Source organism: Anas platyrhynchos, chromosome 1 (assembly GCF_047663525.1).
Source record: "Anas platyrhynchos isolate ZD024472 breed Pekin duck chromosome 1, IASCAAS_PekinDuck_T2T, whole genome shotgun sequence".
Lineage (NCBI taxonomy): Eukaryota > Metazoa > Chordata > Aves > Anseriformes > Anatidae > Anas > Anas platyrhynchos.
The window spans coordinates 116,203,487-116,223,631 of record NC_092587.1 but is presented as its reverse complement, the minus strand read 5'-3'; the positions used below and the strand labels follow the sequence as shown (position 1 = coordinate 116,223,631).

Here is a 20,145-nt window from a genome sequence, read left to right as displayed (position 1 = left end):
TACAGAATATAATTTCTGTAGCAGACTGAAGATGTTTCTATGGTGTGGCATACCACTGGTATAGGACAGTAGCCACGAACAACTGTTTAGGGGCATGCAGCACATTTTATGTTCTAGAAATCAGGAAGATCTGTAGGAAGCACACACAAATAAATAAGGGTCACAGTAAAACTGTGATTTTACTGTATTATAAATGGCCATGGCTAGAATAGACCCTCCACATCTGTTGTAGGACTAGCTTTCAGAAAGAAAAAGAAATAAACTGGCTGCAAAACACATATTCTTTGAACATTAGCACTCCAAGCTGAGAGTATGAGAAACTGGATAGAGGGAAAAAATGCATGCTTCAGGAAACCACAAATGCCAACAGATGCATGTTCTGGGAAACCACAAATTCCAGAAGATGCATAAAGGGCTGCTCCATTAAGTTATACATTATCCTGTGATTTGTTCAAGAAGAGTGGTTATCTGTTTTTTTTTTTTTTTTTTTTTTTTTTTTTTTTTTTGTAAATGAATTTAAAACTCTGTGGCATATCTCAATAAAAAGTAGACTGATGAAAGTTATAGTTTATTTCCTTCATTTTACACGAAGGTGATTGTATCCTTCACTGCATTCACATTGAATCATATACAAGTCTAATGCAATTCAGTCACAAAAGGTGAGACTTGTCTCACTTAATTTTATATGTCCACAAAGCAAAAGTCTACATCTGAACTGGTTGTCTGGCCTCCTTTATGACTGTGGAGACAATGGAGAGTCTGGAGATGTTTCTAGAGAATGATTCATCTGCTCTATTTCAGACATCTGTCCAAGGAGGAGATGAATTATGCCCTGGGAGCAACTATTTCTCCTTGGCTATAAAGAGGGTTAGACAACTAGCTCAGATGAAGATGTCTGTGCTATAATTGTCTAAGATCAAGCAAAATGAATCCCATGTGAGGTGACACAAATTAACACCGTGTGCACCCTTGCCATGGCACACTTCCAAAAACCTCTCACTCTGTGGCTCTAGCACATTTGTTTGCATAGTCAACTGGGACTCCCTTTTCCCTAGCACTGGTGGCAAGGTTTCCTCATTTACCATTGCAGGTTTGAAATAAAAAACCCTGTGGGCACCCATGACCATCAGCATTTTTGTCTTGAGGTGGTCCAACCCACTCCTGAGGTGTTCCCAGGACCCCTTCTGACCTACAATAAAAGATGAAGAGGCTTCCACACTTCTTCAGGTTTTAGCTAAACCACTGGTATTGCACGGTGCTTTTGGGTTGCTATAATGCTAAGAGGTATCTACTGGCTCAAGTGTTCCCATTTTGAGTAGCTGTCACCTTCCTCAAACAGCATCTGTAGGGTATCTTGACTGAGCAGGCTTTCAGGAAGGTCTGTGGGCAACATCAAATAAAATAACAAGCAAAGCAGAACTCAGCTGCCTGACTTTTCAAAACATGCTACTAAGACATCTGAAATATTGTCTCTTGCACAGCTCTACTCCTCTGAGAGATCCGAAAAGGAGTTCATTTTCGTACTCAGTATGTACTTTTGCTGCTTGAGATATTTCTTTCTGCCTCTCATTAATGCTCTTTCCATTCCCACAGGGAGAGTGCTAGGTAAAGTGACCAAGAAAAGCTTTCTTGATGCTCCCAACTTCATGAAATATTAATGCTTATTGTATTTGAGCCTTTTGTTTATTTAATATTTTCCCAGGGACAGTATAAGCTGTCCATACTGCTTTCCATCTGAGTTACCAATGCGGGAAAAGGGAACAACTTAATATCTCCCTTATTAATATTTTTAGTACAACAAGACAAACACAAATAGTCCAGTCCTGTTATATATCATTCTTGTTTATATATGCAATGTAGATGGAAAGGGTGAACATTCAATGAGAATTTTCTTTTTCTGGTTACCAGGACCTACGGATAGCATTTTTTTTAAAGATAAATTCCTGAAGTTGGGTGCCTACAGTAAAAGGGTTGAAATATCTTTCTGACTGCATGGTCCTTTGTCCATGTGGAAGAGCAAGTGGGAGAATACTCCACACTCTCCTGGATCCTCAGCTATCTTCTCTGTGTGTGCTATGAGAAACCACGTAGAATCATAGAATCGTAGAATCATCTAGGTTGAAAAAGACCTTTAAGTTCACCAAGTCCAGCCATCAACAGGACCTGCTGAGTCCCATCACTAACCTACGTCCCTTTGTGCCATGTCCACAAGTCTCTTAAATACCTCCTCAGATGGGGATTCCACCAATTCCCTGGGCAGCCTGTTCCAATACTTGAGTGATGTGGTGCTTGGGGAACAGGTTTGGCATTGGGTTCTGTAAAAAGCCCAGAAGCACTAGGATTTCAGCTTCAGCTCTGCTTTCCATTTCCTGATGAAGGTGGGAGATGTCAATGAAGGCAGACTCCTGGAAATGTTGCTGACCTCCTGGAAGAGCTGAAGACTCATTTATTCTTCTTCCTGTCATTTTCCTTTTCCTGTCATTAATAATAAGTGTTCCTCAAATATATGTTTGACTGGCCTACTCAATTGAACTAAATTGAGTTCAACTTATCTGGAATCCACCATTACAGTTACATGCCCACTTTAAGTGGATAAACTGTCTCCTACTTTCTTTAAAGACAGTGCTATGCACATACTGATCTTCTGCAATTGGATAAAGTTTTGGAATAAATTTTGAATGAACGTAATAGCTAGAATTTCCATCCCTGGATCATTTTTAACCCTAGTCATGCCTCTAGGCAATAACTATTTTATATATATATATATATATATATATATACATAACTTTGAAGCCTGGCATATTTGTAATACTGGTGTTATTATTAGTGATAACAACAATAATAATAAAGTAATAGTGTCTGAGCTAAGTATGTCACCAAGATTCAGGTTTTTTATTATTTCTATGATGTAAATTTGTACTTAGTCCTCAGCTGTTTTCCCGAAATAAATGCTGAGCTTGAATATGAGGGCCAGTAAACTTGCAGTTTTCTCCAGCTGCCTTGGCAAAAATATTACCTGTGGGAACCAATGAAACATTTATTGCATGTTACTCCTACTGTGCCACTATGACATTTCTCCAAATGTGTCTGTGTAGAGAATAAAGATATACTTATTAATTTACCTTGTCACACACATTATGATAATAAATTAAATTCTCTTGTTCTAAGTGTTGTATGATAAATTTTGGTAAGTGTTTAATTCTCAAAAGGGTCCTGCAAACTGTATACTTGTATTTTCATTCCTGGCATTGAATTGGCTAGAACTCAACAAAACTGAACCATTTATTGCTTTCAAAGTATTACATTTTCTAGCTGGTATGGAAAAAGAGTGGTGATCAGAGCTAGGACAAATATTTGCCCATATTTCCCACACTGTTAAAGACCTCTGTTATATTCTTCACTAGCTTCTCACTTTGAAAAGGAAAGACCCCAGTCCACCCAGCTGCTCCTGCTATTCCTTGTTTTATGGTATGCCTTTGCTGTTCTGCCCCTTCCTCAGAAGGCAGATCACAAGTCCGCTGTCCCTCGTGGCATGGGGCAGGGCAGCAGTGTGTCTGGTGGCCACCTACGTCATCTCTCCCATCTCTCCTATGTCACCTCCTGCTCTGCTGGCACCATAGGGACCTCTAGGGCAGGGAGTGATGCTTCATCTCCCTTTTTCATGCAGGTTGCCTCTGCTGGGGAGCACCTACAGGCTGGAGGAGATTGTGAGCTTTCTGGGGCCACAACTGTCTTTCTCATCTGTGCTTCTCCAGAAATACTTGAATGGATCTTGAATGGATGGGGAATGGAAGACATAGATTTTACCTTGAGAGAGGAAACAGTGGTTTTCAGTATGTGAACCCACTGGAATAATTTTTATTTTTATTTTTTTTTAATCCTGCTATAAAGGTGTGCTAAAACATTTGAAAGGTGCTAGGTTGCATGTTCTTTAAAAAAGCAATTTGCATTCTTAAGCAAGCACCAGAAGAAAAAAGTAAATGATATAATTGTGAGATGTCAGGTATTGCATGGAGGGGTATAATTAGGACAGAGGGGAAAGAAAGCCAAAAACTTCCTAAAAACTTCAAAATTGTGGATCTTTAAAGGGGGCAGCAGTTTAAACAGGCAAGCAGTAGGAACTGACTGGAAAAAGTGAAAAAAACTTCTATGGGGAAAAATTAAAGTATTTATTCAGTAATACTCTTTGCTGCTTGCAGAGCAAAGTGAAAAATATCTGGCCAACCACAGAGCTGGTTAGAAAAGTCCAAAGAATTATTAATTGCATAAATTATGCAATGAGCGAAGCAAATGCTTTCCATCAAATGTGCCTGTCAAAGGATATTGTCTCTTTTGAAAAGGAACAGTGGGGGATAATAAGGAAATTGCAGTGAAATTAAACAAATTCCTTGCATTTATCTTCATCACAGAGGATAAGTGGGAAATACCTGCTCTAGAGCTTTTTTTTTTTTTTTCTTTTTTCTTTTTTTTTTTTTTTTTCCTCTGGTAGGTAATAAAGATGAGGAAAAACTAAAAGATGCAATTAATCACTAGGGCCAGATGGTATTCATCCAGGAGTTTTGAAAGAGTTTAACAGTGGTTCATCTGTCAGTATAAGTATGTGAACTATCATTAAAACCAACTACCATAAAGGAGGACTGGAGTGATGCCAAAATAACAGTTCCCTTATTAAAAAAAAAGCAACTTCACTTACTTCATTACTAGTTAAATTAGTAATGAAAATAACTAAGAATATGTACACTGCTTAAATGATCGCCACGGGCAAAATCTGTCTTTTTCCAAATTAATTAGGGGAACTGACTACCTGGTAGGTAAGGGCAACATTGCATGTGTGAACTTTGAAATAGCCACTTATAAAATGCTGCACTGGAAGGTGAGAGGCCAGGTCTGTCATGGTGTAGAAACCAATTATGGAAAAGTAAATAGGCAGAGCAGGAACAAACTCTCAGTTCTGCAACCAGAGGGCATCAGGCCGAGCAGATCCAAGCTGTTAGTAGTCTGCCTCGAATGAAAGTTGTGGAGGTCAAACAATGAGCCCATCCACCATGTCCTTGTCAGCAGAAAGTTGCCTACATGCCTTCAGGGACTTTAAATTATTTTTATTTTCCATCTGAAAGTTTACTTCTGGGGAGTAAAAAAAGCAGGGGAAAATATATGTCTCTGAAAGTTGTTGAGCTTGGATTTTGGGTTGAAAGTTTGGTTTTTGATTGGAAATATTTGTGCAGCCTCTGGTCTCCTAAACAGCAAGGGCCGTTTGACAAAATTTGCCTCCTCCTCTCCCCTTGTTTTAGCCTCCCTGCAAATCTACTGATGCTGAATGCATGGTGAAAATCATGGACTTCCTTTCTTGAATGCTGCCTTCAGGTAAGTTGCAAATTCTCGTGGACGGATGCCAGTAGGGTGCTAGATGGAGTTCCCAGGTAGAGTCTGGACAGGCCATCTCAGCATGGTCTGTGGCATGTGTTCTCCAGGTTCTTGGCCCTCCAAATGATCTTCCAGCCCAGCTTGTCCTGTGCCTCTGGTCTTCCATGCACCCATCTCTCTGCCTTTTCTGGCCAAGGAGAAAGCACATGGGCCTGGAGTGTCGAAGGACGGCAGTCAGAGATGTGGCATTGCCATATGGGCTTTCCTCCAATGAAGTTCCTAGGTTCCTGGTGACCTCCTCTGCTGTGCCTCTGCAGTCCCCTTCCCCAGGCAGCAGCAGCAGCAGCAGAAAACCGCATCCAGCACACCTCCATCTCCACAGAAACACCCTGGGCCTGAGCCCTTTGTTCTTGGTCTGTGCTACACCCTTGGCAGCAGTTGCTTACTTGGGTGGTCACTGACCTTTGTCATTGTCATTCTGTGCATGGGGCAGGCCTGGGTGGCATACCTCTCTGCACAGGTCTTTGTCACTAAGGGGGACCGCATGTGAGCTGTCCCAACAGGGTATGAATGTGGACTATCACCTAGGAGCAAGGAACAATAAAGGGGCCAGCATTATTCAGCTGGTCATTACATGTGCTTCTTCAACAGGCTATGAAAATTAGTGCCTGCAAGGCGAGATTATTGGTGTTTGATTGTCTGTGAAATTCTGCAGCTGCAGGGATAGGCCTCTGTATGTATTTGAGCCCAACTGTTTGTCTATGTCCTAATTACAACTCCTAATTATAAGTAATTCCAGGAACAGGCATAAGCTGTTTTCCTGCCATAGATGTTCCAACAAGATTCAGACATACTGTCAACATGTTTTAGCAGTTTAACTGGAGAGCCGGAAAGCAAAGAGTTGTGAGCTTTGTTCTTCGGTTGGCATGTCCCCCGCCTGATGGTGGCTGCACAGATGCTGGTGTCCAACCGTGCTCATTGCTCAGGCTCCCTTCATAGCTGAGGAGCAGAGGCAGGTACCCAAGTGAGATGGGAAGATGGACCCATCTGCCTTGAGAGGGGCCTATCCCTTTGGACAGAGGGTTGGGGGTGTCTGGATACCTGGCGCAGGCTGGGCACTGAGCTTTCGGGTAGGCAGACTGGCTGGGATTAGTCGTACCCTTGTATCTTTGGGTCTTGAGGAATACTGCTGTGTCCTCCTTGTGAGTCATGGCTGCTTACCTTCTTGTGCATCATGGTTGAGCTTCCTAATATCTCTCAGCTGAGGTCTGCTCTTATGCAGTGGACTTAAAGTCTCATTAACACTCATGGCCTCTCAAGCAGGCCCTGTGAACCCCCCCACAGCACTCTACTTTCTCCTGATGGTGTTTTTTCAAACAAGAAAGGAGTATTTCCAAGGAGGGGAAGAGCTTTTAAATTATTCTCACTCTGCTGATGCATTTCAGTAATGTAAAAATGGCATGCCAGAATATTTATTCCAAGCAAGAAAAATGAAAAAAATCCTACCCCATTTTGTCAGTGGCTGTTGGCAGCAGAGCTGTATGTGCTCTTGCACTCGGTATTGATGGTGACTGATGCACAGCACTGCATTCCCAAAAGGACTTGCTTTCTTTGTGTGTTCAAATGAAAACCATCTTAAAGTTCATTTTCATACACTTTCAAAATACACTTGTGCCATAGTACAGCTGGCATCTTGCATTAAGAGCAAGGTTTTTTTTTTTTTTTTTTTTTTTTAATTTCACTTTGTTTTCTGCAGAGCTTAATTTTGCTCTTCTACTGCTTTGTCACAAGTCATCTTAGCAAATCTGCCACTCCCAAAACCATGGATGGCACAAGCACAGCGGAACCAATTTTGTTATGTTTACCAACCCCCACAAATCCTTGCTAATCTTTACAAGATCCCAGATCCTGTGGCACTTAGGAGCTTTGCTACCAATGTGCCCTACAAAAGGCTCTCGCGTATATAAATTATGCAGACTGCTGTGATCATGTAGCTGAAATAAAAGGCAACAGTTTCTGAAAACAAGCTGCATAAAATTGCAATGTGCCAGTTTCACAACAGTATAGTGAGACTTAGCAGTAATTAATTAATATTTCATACACAGCTTTCTAAACCTTGATGAAATGCTTCATACTAAAGTGACTGACATAAGTTCACTGTGTGCTGCTCTTCTGCTGTCCAGAAACACATCAGACAAACCGCAGCATGAATTCCTCCATTAAAGTTCAGTTTTCTACTGTCTGTGGTACTTTTTCTTTCTTTCTTGTTAAGATCACTAATTTTTTTGCTGCAGGAGAGAGGGCAACACAGCTGTATGGAGGTTATGCACTGAATCCAAAGGGAAAGGCATATATAAATATATATATATATATAATGCATTAATGCATTATGTACACAGAAAGTAATCAAGTGCGCAGTTATTGCAGGCAACGAGACAATTCCAGCTCTTAGTGGGCAGGCATTAAGTGCAGACACCTGCCTATTACATCTATAAATAAAACCTCTGCGGTTCTTCCTTTCAGCCTGAGCATGTGTTTTCTGGAGCAGCTGTCTGCTCAGGGAGAAGAGCTGAGAGTCACCCTGCGGTGGTAACTGTTTAATTTACATTGGCACTGACAGCCCTCACACAGGCCATCCTCAGTGCCAGCTCCTGGTGCAGTGGCGGGGGAATTCAGCTGCTAGGGATGAAAGGAGGAGATTCCTTCCTTACTTCACAAGGTCTCCAACCATGATGAGGAGAGGGAACTGCTCCTTGTTATATGCTCCTGTTCCCCAGGCAGATCATCACAGCTGAGAAGAGACATTTGCTGGGGAAAAGGAGTCCCCCATGGCCATGCCTTCAGAGTCCCTAGGCCTCCACCCTGACAAGTGAGGGAAGCCTGAAACATGGGTTTCATTTTGCTTTTCAGATCTGCATCTCCAGATCCAGCATTAAGCTCTTTCTTCCTCCCACCAAGACATTGCAGTGCTGGAGAACTGCTGTGGCTGGCACAGGGGAGCCTTTCTCTCTCTTGTCTTGCTTTTCATCAGACACCACTGGGAAAGCACCAAGGAAATCTCGACTTCTATATTAGAGCATACCTAAGTCTGTCTATATCTAGGGTTTCTTTCTATAGTATAAGAACTTGTCAGGGTTCAGTTTCCAGCCCGTAGTACAGTGCCTAAACATGGGAGCTCATGGATGACAGTAATATTCTGTCATGCCTGTGTGTAGAGCCAACAAATCCAGCTGTGACTCTGAGGTCACATTATCAGATCTGTTCACATACCAGAATGGCTGAAGGGAGTTATTGAAATTGCCTGTGATAAACAAAACAAAACAACAAAAAATGCATTTGATGTTTTTAATTCTCCATCATTTGTTACCTGTTCTTCCTCTCATTCAAATTGGATGTCATCCAACCAGGTAATAAAATCAGTCTTGTCTGTTTCAGATGTCCAGTTACAATCCCCTAGCATGATCAATAACTAGGGCAAATGAGCAAATTAAGAGAAGCTACGAATATTGTTGTTTACTTTTGGACAGCAAGTTATCAATAACACAATATTTAATTATAATTGAGATTCATGAGCGTATAATTATTAGACAAAGAACAGGTCTGGCATTTGTAAGGAACGTGAAGTTTAAAATCATCTGTTTTACCATGGGTATTAAAAATGTTTTTCTTCCCATATGTCTAAATTGGAAAAGATGTGAATTAAATTGAATTAATGCCTTAGAAGCAAGAAGTACAATGGAACTGGTTCCAAAGTTTGATATTCATGCTGTTTGTTTTACCTAAAACACTACCTTAATTATATAAGTACATAAATATATTTCAATTCTAAAAATTACATGACATGTCATATAAAATGGAATAAGCCATTGGTGTTATGTGAATATATAGGCTTATTAAGTTCAGACCATGCTTCTCTGTCTTTGAGTGTTACAAGTAAGCTCATGATAAAACTCTGTCATTTCAGAGGAAGAATTAGCTACCAAATTAATTCAAATATTACTTTGGGTTTTCTTCATAGGGAAAAATCTAACTTCAGTGGTATAGATCTTTGTTCACTCTTTCTTCAGATCTATTTTCTGAGGGATGGTTAAAAGCCCATGGAAAAATCACATAAAATGTTTTTCTATCACAAACAGTGGCTTCATCAAAATAGAAATTTGCCACAAGAAAAAGACTGCAATGAAGCTGTGCCTATGAAAAATGAAAAACAATGTCTGTTTCTTCTTGTGGCTGAACCAGTGTGATACAACCCAGGGTGTTCCTAAGCCTCTGCTGTGCACAGAGACCAAGCAAAAGCCTGACCAGGGAACAGTGCTGTCTGAAAGAACAAGAGGATGAGGGGACACAATTTTCAAAAGCTTTTTGGCAGCTGTAATGAACACAGAGATTAATGTTGACTCAGAACAAAACAAAATTTTCATTTTAGGCCAGTAAATCAAAGAGAAAAACTTTGTTCTTGGAATGCCAAGAGAGGATTTATTTTAATTCAAAAGTTTCAAAATTTCTGAATCATAGTCAAGCAAAACTTTTGTTCCTTCCATTCATACATTCCCTTTTTCTTTGTAATTTCTGTAGAAAACAAATACAGAATGATCAGCATCTCCCGTACTATGGAAATCCCATGTATTTGTTCTAGTTCCTCAGTTAAATGAGTTTAATGACAGCACTTGAAGTACTCTTCTTAAAATGGAAGGTATGACAAATGTGAAAAGTTAACAGCTCATATTATTTTCTGTCTCAAGTCAGAGGATGTTCTATTACAATGGTATGCACAAAATTCACATTCCCAAGGCTGATAATGCAAATTTGCTGTTGCCTCGCATCATAGTCAAGCTATGGAGCAGTTCAAAACTTACAAGTAAGTTGAAAACAGGCTTTTTTCCCCCCATTTGCCTGCTCATATCTAAAAGTACAGGCTTCCAGAACCTGCACACAAAGTTTTATACAATCCACAGAAAATAACAGATTGTCCTCTCAGGCAATTCATGTATAAGAGAGTGAAGGCAACTGGTTTTCTTGAATCTGTTTGAGTAGATAGAGAGGTCTCTGATGGGTTGGTTCTAAGAGACATGAAGAGGTCTTCCAGATGCTCTTCATGCAGCTATGCTGGATGGTTATGCTCAACCAAGTGAGTAGCCATGCACTACAAATGGAGTGTGTCCTAGAGGTAAGGCATGCTTGCCAGCAGCTGACCCCCTTCTAGCTCCAGCATGGGTATTTTAGTTTCCTTTATCTAGCTAGGGTGAGTATTATCAAGGTACTAAGCAGTTTTCAAATTACATCACTTTTAAAATGTCTGTGGGAGACTTTGGTACCACTTTCACACATACTGCTTTCATGCATCTAGGAGGCCAGAAGGGCTTTCACTGTCTGTACAGTAAAAGATGCTATTTAATCCACTGTGTTTTGCCTTGCACCGAGAAGAAAACCACCAAATCAAACCAAACCAAACCAGAGAAAGATTCTTTATGTCAGAAGAAAAAACAACTAATATAATCACAAATATATTACGGGAAATACAGATTCATCAGCCAATGATGAAGGTGCTACTTTTTCCTACACTCTAAATCTTTTAAAATCCTTCAGCTACCATGGTGAACACCATTATATTTTCTATTTCAGAGTTTCAAGGGGTGACACCATGTCATCCTTTATTTATTTTATTTATTTTATTTTATTTTATTTTATTTATTTTATTTTATTTTATTTTATTTTATTTTATTTTATTTTATTTTATTTTATTTTATTTTATTATTTTATTTTATTTTATTTTATTTTATTTTATTTTATTTTATTTTATTTTATTTTATTTTATTTTATTTTATTTTATTTTATTTTATTTTATTTTTTTTAGATGTAGAGTACTGTCCAGAGAAAATTCTAGCTCCATAGATCCTGTTCTGTGCCATTCACTAGGTGTATCAGACTGGTGGAGTGATTTACAGGTTATGCTTATGCTACTAACATGGCAGGGAATCAAACTCTGGCCTCAAGATCAAGGGGCACAAACTAACTTGCATCCATACTATTTAAGACATATTCCCTCCAGAGCAGGCTGGCTCCTTCTCTCGGGCCTTCAGGTGAGCCTGTAGCCTTGACATATTGGTGTTATCCCATGTCCTTCATTTCAGAATGTCTGAGATCTCTACTCTGAGTTTTATGCTGCAGGTCAGCAGAGCAATGGCTTTTGCATGAAATGTAGTTGTATGTGGCCATTGGCCTGCACAAAGCATGAACGCATGTGGTAGTTCCTGTAGGTGCAAAGCCTGCTCAGAGTACATCAAACCAATGCTGCTGTAGTCTTCTCCACACTCCAGCCCTTGCATACACATACCCAGAACCTTTCCCAGGCACGTTGGTAGGAGGTAGCTAAAAGGAGCCACATCCATGGAGGAAGGAGGATTTCTGGCCCTCTCCTGTGCAGGGTGAAGATGTGTAGTATAGACGTCAGTGGTGTTTTAGACACTCCTAACCATCTACTTTCATTTCTCCTCCTGGAGGATTATTTTTGTGAGTGCTGGGGAGCCATTATCAGAGTGGGAATGACATATGAAAAAAATGCCATCCTGGACCCCATGTGCACAGCTGGGGAAGCTGGTACTTTGGAGCTTCTGTCTGAAGAGATATTTTTGAAATACCTTTTGTGATAAGGACATAAGCATTATGTTCTTTGCTTCTTATGCTGAATACAAAGGTTGAGGGTTTTTTTGGGGTGGGGGTAGTGTTTTTAAAGACTGGGGTATACCCTGTGCCTGCCCAAACCCTGTACTGAACAACAGCTTGTGTAGGCTCCCTTGAAATCCTCATTGTGGAAAATTAGATTATTCTCATATCAGTGAGTTTCAGCTGCAGATTTCTATTTAGTTCATTAATTTGCCTTGAAGTTGGATGGAATCAGGAATATATTTTTCACTTTGATTGAGTGGTTAGGGTTTATACTTTCTTGCTTTCTTGTTACTCCTTTTAAAAATCTTTCAGCTGTGTTTTTGAAAATAAAGTGAGTGAATTTATCATATTTAGACATCAGCAAGCACCACATGGCAAAGACAGCTCCTCTGGAATCCTAACGGGCTCTCAAGAATTATCCTCTGTGATTATCTCCACGTCTGAAGGCCCATATGTCACAGGCTCTGGAAATGGCATCTGGTTATATCACACAAAGAGGTTTCTTCTATCTATTTTGCAAGCAGCTCAACCCAAACTGGTGAACAAATCCTTGAATATATTGAAAGGAGTTGGATTCCTTTGAAGTGTGTTATTGAAACTGATGTATTCTGCGAGCTGAATGCCTGTTTTCCCTAAAGACAATCTAACTCTCTTATTGTTTCGTGTTGTGTCAAAAAGGACACGTGATAAATCAGATGAGTAGCTAAGCCAGTACACCAGGAAAATAATTATGAATGACCTTTTCTCTTCTAGTTACAAATGTTATCCAGAAAGGGTACAACCCTTTCAGGTCCAAGATAGACTGGAGTACATCTAATCTAACAAGGCAGAAATCTTTTAATGGGCACTGAACGCTACCTTAACAAACAATATCATAATTACATAAACAGTTACTATATTGATCTGAAATTTCACAGGTCAAAAGGATGGCCTGTCTTGGGAGACTGGGAATGGCAATGCTTTTTTTTCAAGCTCCTTCTTGACTCAGTTCAGGTGACTCCACAAATCTTACCTTAGAGGTCTTGTGGCACTGGTGGCTGCATGTGTGTTGTCTGCCAGGTCTGTGCTCTGATCTATGGTCCTGCCTAAGTTTATCATCATAGGAAACTGGGGTGATCTAATCACAAAACTCAAGGAATATAAAAATTATATAAAAATTCCCTCTAACTTTCATTATGAAATACCTCATTTCCTTAGAGAGGAAAGCAGCACATGCAGTGTTTCCTTCTTCTCCTCCTATATGTAAAGTGTTTTTTTTTTTTTTTTTTTTTTTTTTTTTTTTAACATTTCCAGTGGCTGTGGCAGTTAATTACATCACTAAGACCTTAAATGTTGGCCTCTGTAGAAGCATGTTCGCTATTTGGTAGATGAAAGTGATCAGAAGAGTGGGTCTGACCTCTTATGCTCAGGTAAGTTAAGAGAAACTCTGACGAGTTTTATGGACCTCTTGCTGTGTAGAAACAGTGCAAGGATGCAAATGTCCTATGTGTGTATTTAAACTTGGACAGAATACAATGTCACAAAGCTCAGTCAAAAACAAATGGTGCTTTGTGAAAACATGCCAGAGGGGCACTGGAAAGAAAACTGTCACAGTATTAATTTACAGCACAGCTCCTTTCTTTGGTGGCTCTCTGCAGTTGAGGCTGAAGACCACACTCATCAGACCTGTATTGCCATATTTTCTATTTTTTGTTGTCGAGGTAAATTTGGTGATCTCAGGACTTCTAGAAGGAAACATCAGGTACTTGTGCCTGCCCATCTCTGATGCTGATCCTATGCTTGCTTCCCTGTTGTGAATCCAGAGCTGTCCTGTCCCTGTAGCCATCCCCAGCCTGGCCATGCTGATCACCTCCGGGTGAGGTGGGACAAGACCACCAGAGGAGGTCCCTGCACCAGGCTGCCCCGCTGCCCTATGGCTGCCTGCCTTAGCTTTGAGCCCCAGTATTTAGAGGTAGTTGAACCCAAGTGAAACTGTGTTGAAACATTAAGCACAAGAGAACTGAACTGGGTAAATATGAAGTCTGCACATTGGTCTTAAGACATATAGTATCTCCATCAGGCAACAGCTAAGGGGTTTTACAATGAATGTACAGTCCCAGTAGAGGTATTGTGAAATGAAGATCACTTTAGCATTTAAAATGGTGTGTTCACAGGGAATGATATTTTTTCCACCACTCTTTCCTACTAGCAATATATTAATGTATATATATATACATATATATATATATATATATATACATACCTCCAAGGTGAAAATTTTTATTTTGCTCATCATTGTGAACATCTCACTGGCCTTTTAATCTGTAACCACATCTAGCAAAATGCTGGACTTAACAGTAATTTTCATTTTAATTAACATTAATCTGTATGATGTCTCTTACATTTTATGTTAGGCTTCTGTGACTCACTGGTACTGGTATGTGATCTACAGTTGCATAAATAGCCCATGCAATATATGGCTTGTCATCTCTAATACATTTTGATGCATTTTTCTGTGTTTTGCTATTTTGGGGATTATATCTAGTTTTACAGACAAATGGCCTAATTCTCAGTGCTTTGTCATTTATTTGTATTTCACGCTTTTTTTTTTTTTTTCTCTTTCTTCACAGATCTAAATTAAAGAAAGGAGAAAAACACCCTGCAGAAGCTCAGTGTCTCATAATAAAAGGCTGAACCAAGACCTCATAACTCACATTTCAATCAGTCACAAAGGGAAAGATTTAGAACATTCATTTAAAAATATTTGTCTTTTTTCTCTCTCGGTAATTTCCTAGCAATTTCTTACAGTCATGAGGAAATGCCTAATATATATATATTTGCTTCAGTGTACACAGATTTTTGTACAAAATTCTGAAGTCTGTCAATGTTTACTGACTGTATAGTACTGTCATAACTGGCCCAGCTCAGCATGTGTCCACCCTCTGAAAGGATCTGGCAAACTTCTAGCTTTGCACTGTGCTCACCTTTCAACATAAGGAGCTTACAGAATCTACTCGCAAGTTATCTCAGAGAGGCCAGAAAAGAAGATTAAACAGCTTTCAAGCTTCAGGAAAGTGTCTGGTGTGGTGGGCTCAGGCTCAGGCCTGATATTTATGGATAATATTTGAACTGAAGTATTCAAAACAGCTATGTGGAATACACATGTTCAATATTAGTAAGTGTTTTATCTTTAGAGTTTAAACTGGGAACATTTTTTTATTTTATTTATTTATTTTTTTCCTTACTAGCAATTTAATATGGATCTTGAGATTACTTATGTATGTGTGTCTGGGTGCACTTTCAAGTATATATGGTATTTATACATGAGCATGTATGTTTGTACAAGAACTGTGATGTCCTCCTGTACAGCATGAAGGGCTAGCCCTTACATTTAATTTGCCCCTGAGAATAATGTGGTAGCTGTGTTTGATACTCTTAACATGCAAACTCTGTTCAATCATGTATTCCCCCTCTCTCCCAATTCCCAGTCCTGCTGTGAGGAAACAGCTAGTGTGCTGGGCTCCTGCACTGGCCATCCTCAGTCCTTATAACTCCCAGTTAACTGTTACTGGAATATAGTGTCCCTTCTATTGACTCTGGAGTCTGAATAAAAGTTGCTTAGATCTTGGCTGGGATAAAAAGTAGGATGTGCAGAGGAACGGCAGCCACTAGATGTGAAGTTTTGACAGGTATTGTGCTGGCTTCACTGGATGTTAGTTTGAAAATCCAGTACACTTTAAAATATCCATCTTCCATTTTCAAACTGCTTCTCAACAAAACTAATGAAAGTCTGCAAGTAAATTTCATGTTCATGTTGTAGCATGACAATAAGAGGTGAACACAGTGTTGTAATAAGTGCTAATTCTGGTCTTGCCAAACTGAAAATATTGCTTTGAGGAAAAAAAAAAAAAAAAAAAAAGCCAGTTCAATGTAGAAATGAAGAATTGAAGGCCTTTCAAATACTGCATTGCCCATCTCCTCAAGCCTGCATTCATCCAGTAGACAGCCAAAAAGTTCAGCTAGATGAAGGCTTAAAGAAATGCTAGTTGATGAAGGTGATCTGCAAGGGTCAAAAGCCCAGATAACATACCCTGAGCCATTCAAGCACTCTTGTATGTACAGCCTTTAAAAATGAATTCAAGAGCTTGGCTACCTTAGGGCCAAACTCGACAAGGAGGAGAGCTTCTGTTGGCATTTGTAGCAGCAATACGGAGATTATCAGTAGCGTGTTCTGCAGGATCATCACTACTCAATCTGTCAAGGGTCAAAACATGATATTCTACATTTTTAGGGACTCAATATTAAATCCAGAGAATGAGAGCAGAAAGCTGCTGTTTCACCCTCTTTATCACCAGGTTATTGCCATCAACTGTGAATACTTGCAGCTTCTTAGGAAGCTAAAATCCTGTAATGTGTTGGGTGGGGTTTAGCCTATTTAATGTCAGTTCTTTCTGCCTTCAGCTGAGATCACCTCTGCTGAGGGCTTCCCTTTCTGTTGTTTACTTTTTTCCTTCAGAAAGGCATGTCAGTGCCAGAGGGTCTCTAAAGCAGAATAGGTAGTGATTTATTCCTTGATTCCATGAAATTTGTCTTAATTCATAACATATCAGCATTTTGATTAAGTCCAAAAATATATTTTAATATATATATATAAAATATAAAGACTCAAAACAACAGCATCAGAGCTATGACTAGTTCTAGTTATGACTAGAAATGGCTTGCTTTTGCAAATTCAGTAACACTGGGAAGGATGATTTAGTCTTATCTGTGTTCTCTTTCTTTTAAGCCGATTATGCATCATCTCTGGAGACGACTCATGAAAAATTTCAGCTGGGATTCTGTAACGTCAACAAAACCATACTTGAAAAATTGTTTCAGGGTAAGCTCCCCAGTTTCTAGAAAGCTTTCCACTTAAATATGGGTAGAAAAATAACTTTTTCAAAAGCATTATGGATTGGGCAAAACATTGAAATGTCCATTCCAGACTTCCAATATGTATGGCACGACTAGGCAATCCAGATATCAAAATAAAATAATCATGACTACCATCAGTCATTCAAAACCTTTTGGGTTATGTTAGGTTACTATTATTATTATTTTTTCCCCAACACACTCTTAATCTTTAGATTTCTACGCTGTTTTTATCTAAACCTTTCTCTGTTAGAACTTCTCATTGAATGACTTCTCAGGGAAACCGACAGCTCAGCAGTTGCGTTTCCTTACTCTTCCACCAAAATAAATCTGGACTAATGCCACAGAATTTGCTGAAGTTGTTATATTTTTAGGAAGGAATGGGGATTCAAAATCCAGGTAGTCACTGTAGTATATGCTATACTGCTCTGTGATACACATTCCTTTGGCATGGATATATATGCGTCACTGCATGGTGCTCATGATATGTTTTGAATATTGCAGCTGAAATGGAATGAATTATAATCGACACACTTGGGCTGGAGGTGCTGGCTTGCTTGCTTGCTTGCTATTTTTATTAATCAGTTTTTCACTGTTTTTTTCTCTTTCTAAGGAGAAGATTGATGCTTCTTTGGAAAAAAAAACCCCAAAACATTATGAACCTGACCCAGTCTTTTTGCCCTGAATTATGCATGGAATCACCATAATTGCAAGTATCAGTCAATGCCTACAGAAAAATGCAAGGCTAGGGAAGTAATGGCTTTAGGTAAATATACATTTAGTCATATGATGGCTATGATAACTGTGTGTGCATTTTGTATGCACAGTTAGTTGAATGTTGTTATGTTGGCTTTTACAGCTGAATTCAGTGCAGTGCTGTGTAGCACAATAATTTTGTTTTTCTTTTAGGATTGTCCTAAAAGGAAACTGTCTCTTCTATTTTGGCCTGATGTTTTTAGACACATTTAATCTCAGAGAATCAGAGATAACCAGAACCTTAAGAAACTTCCCTTTAGTCTCCCCCTACCCCTCCACCCCTCCCTCCTAAATAGACTTACACGATTCCTGACAGATATTTACCCAGTTCTTCAAAATCTTCAGCAAGAGAATCATAGAATCACAGAATATCTCGAGTTGGAAGTGACCGATAAGAATCATCGAGTCCAACTCCTGGCACCACACGGGTCTACACAAAAATTCAGACCAAGTTCCACAACTTGTTAATATACCAATTGCCTCAAAGCCTTATTGGAGGCTTCCTGAATGCTGACTTACATGTATATTTATTCTGAAAACAAACAAACAAACAAAAACATTTCACATATGTTTCTTATATTTATGTCAAGGAGCTGAAGGAAAAGATAATTGTTTCTTCACTGTAATAGCTTCTAGGGATTTCAGTTTAGCAACTCCCTTTTTGGACACCACATTTAGAAGCCTGATGTGAGGTATTCCTGGCTATGTTTAGCCTACTAATTGAGATGGAGGATGGAATTGATTGATAGAGGACTGTTCAGCACAAACAGCTCTCCATTGAGGGGTGCTACAGGTGCTTACTGCCTCTGATTTTTGAATTCAAAGCCTTCTGATATATGCTCATTAGAAGATTGCTAAAATGAAAGGAGTGCCTCTGCAGTGCTCCCTTTGTGCTGAAATTGCCAGCTGATTACAGATGGCTCTACCAGCAGATGAAATTTTAGTTTAGAGCAATGTGCTGGTGAGGGGGAACATGTTGGAGTTTGTCTGATCTCAGGGTGCGTTGTGAGAGCTCAGTGGGAGTGGAAAGGGCAGTGACAGGGTGGGAAGGTGGGCTTGGACAATAGCACTCTCAGGTGAGATGTGCTCTCGCTGGCTACACTACAGCAACCTGGCAGAGCAGAGTCAAAACCAGTGCTAGGAAGTAGCTCTAGAACTGCAATAAAGGATCATTGAATACTTGTATAGGATGGGTAAAGGTGTACCCAGAGTGGGGGGAACAGATGTCAGTCACAGGGCAAAGAGCCAAGAAGGACAAAATGTAAGACATCAGTCCACAGGGTTCTGCCATTCATGAAATGGGATGTACAGCCATGCATGAAGCCTGTTCTCAGGAGAAATATATATTTAATGTATACTGTATACCACTTTGAGGCACTACTTGGTGTTTTTCATAGCTCCTGTGAATACAAATCAGATGAAGGACATTTATGGTCATACTTATTACTGAATATATGTGAGGATGGAGGTGGCATAATGTCAAACTTGATCTCTCCAGTCATTCAGATGACTTCTGCAAATCCCCCCTCAAGTGATTTGTTGCATGCTGTATGTCAAGTCACTCACAGAGGTGGGAACAGCAGCCTTGCCCTCAGATGTGTTTCTTTAATCATTGGAGTGTATATCTTCCCAGAGCAATGAGTTACCTCTTCATATATTTGTTGCTACATAGAATATTAATACTGTAACATGTCTGTCTCCTTAGGGAACTTGTATTTTATAGTAGCAGTTCAATACTGTTCACTATTTGGGGTTAAAGGAAATACAAGACTTGAAGACTTCAAAGGCCTCTTCCAAAAAAACACACCAGAAGTCATCTCAGTTTAGATAAAAACAGAAAGAAAAATATTGTGCATGATCACCAAATACTATACACGCACACACACACATATATATATACATATATATATATTTTTTTTTTTCTGAAACACCCAGGATAAAGAACCTTTTAAAATAAATAAAAAATTCAAGTTTTCTGTTTGGGTCCTGAAGAAAGACCGCACCCCATAGGAGATGTAGGACATTTCCCCAGGACCTGCTCTGTGGGATGCAGCAGGGTCACCCTGCTCTGGCTGCTGGGACAGATCTGTGTGAAGCAGAGCAGCAGCTTCACCACAGAGCCTCATTATCCCCATGGCTATACTCAGTGGTCCTGGGGCTATGGCAGACTCTGGTCACAGCTGCCTCTGCTTATCACCTCTGAGGGAAATGGGATGGTGACAGGGTGGGGGAGACTGCCATGCTGACTGCCCTGGCAGCACTGTGCCCTGACCCTTTCTGCCTTTAAAGCTAAAGCTGCAAGCGTGAAGGGGCAATTGCAGCAACTGCATAAAAGTTTGCCGTTCCTTTTCGTCTCTTTCTGTAAAAATAATTCTCATTCAGATAGCAAGAGAAAAAAATACATTTGTATCTATTAGTTTAATCACTGGCATGGCAGCAGCTCTATAACTCCATGGTATATTTAAGGCT

General features: G+C 39.7%; 1 long non-coding RNA gene across 1 annotated transcript; it reads left to right on the top strand.

Annotated features, from left to right (window-relative positions):
• The first annotated feature begins 16,435 nt into the window (after positions 1-16,435).
• On the top strand, positions 16,436-18,633 carry LOC106020230 (uncharacterized). The gene is made up of 4 exons (XR_001195662.5): positions 16,436-16,565; positions 16,796-16,888; positions 17,534-17,686; positions 17,830-18,633. It is a non-coding gene; the product is annotated as an uncharacterized lncRNA (long non-coding RNA).
• Positions 18,634-20,145: the final 1,512 nt, after the last annotated feature.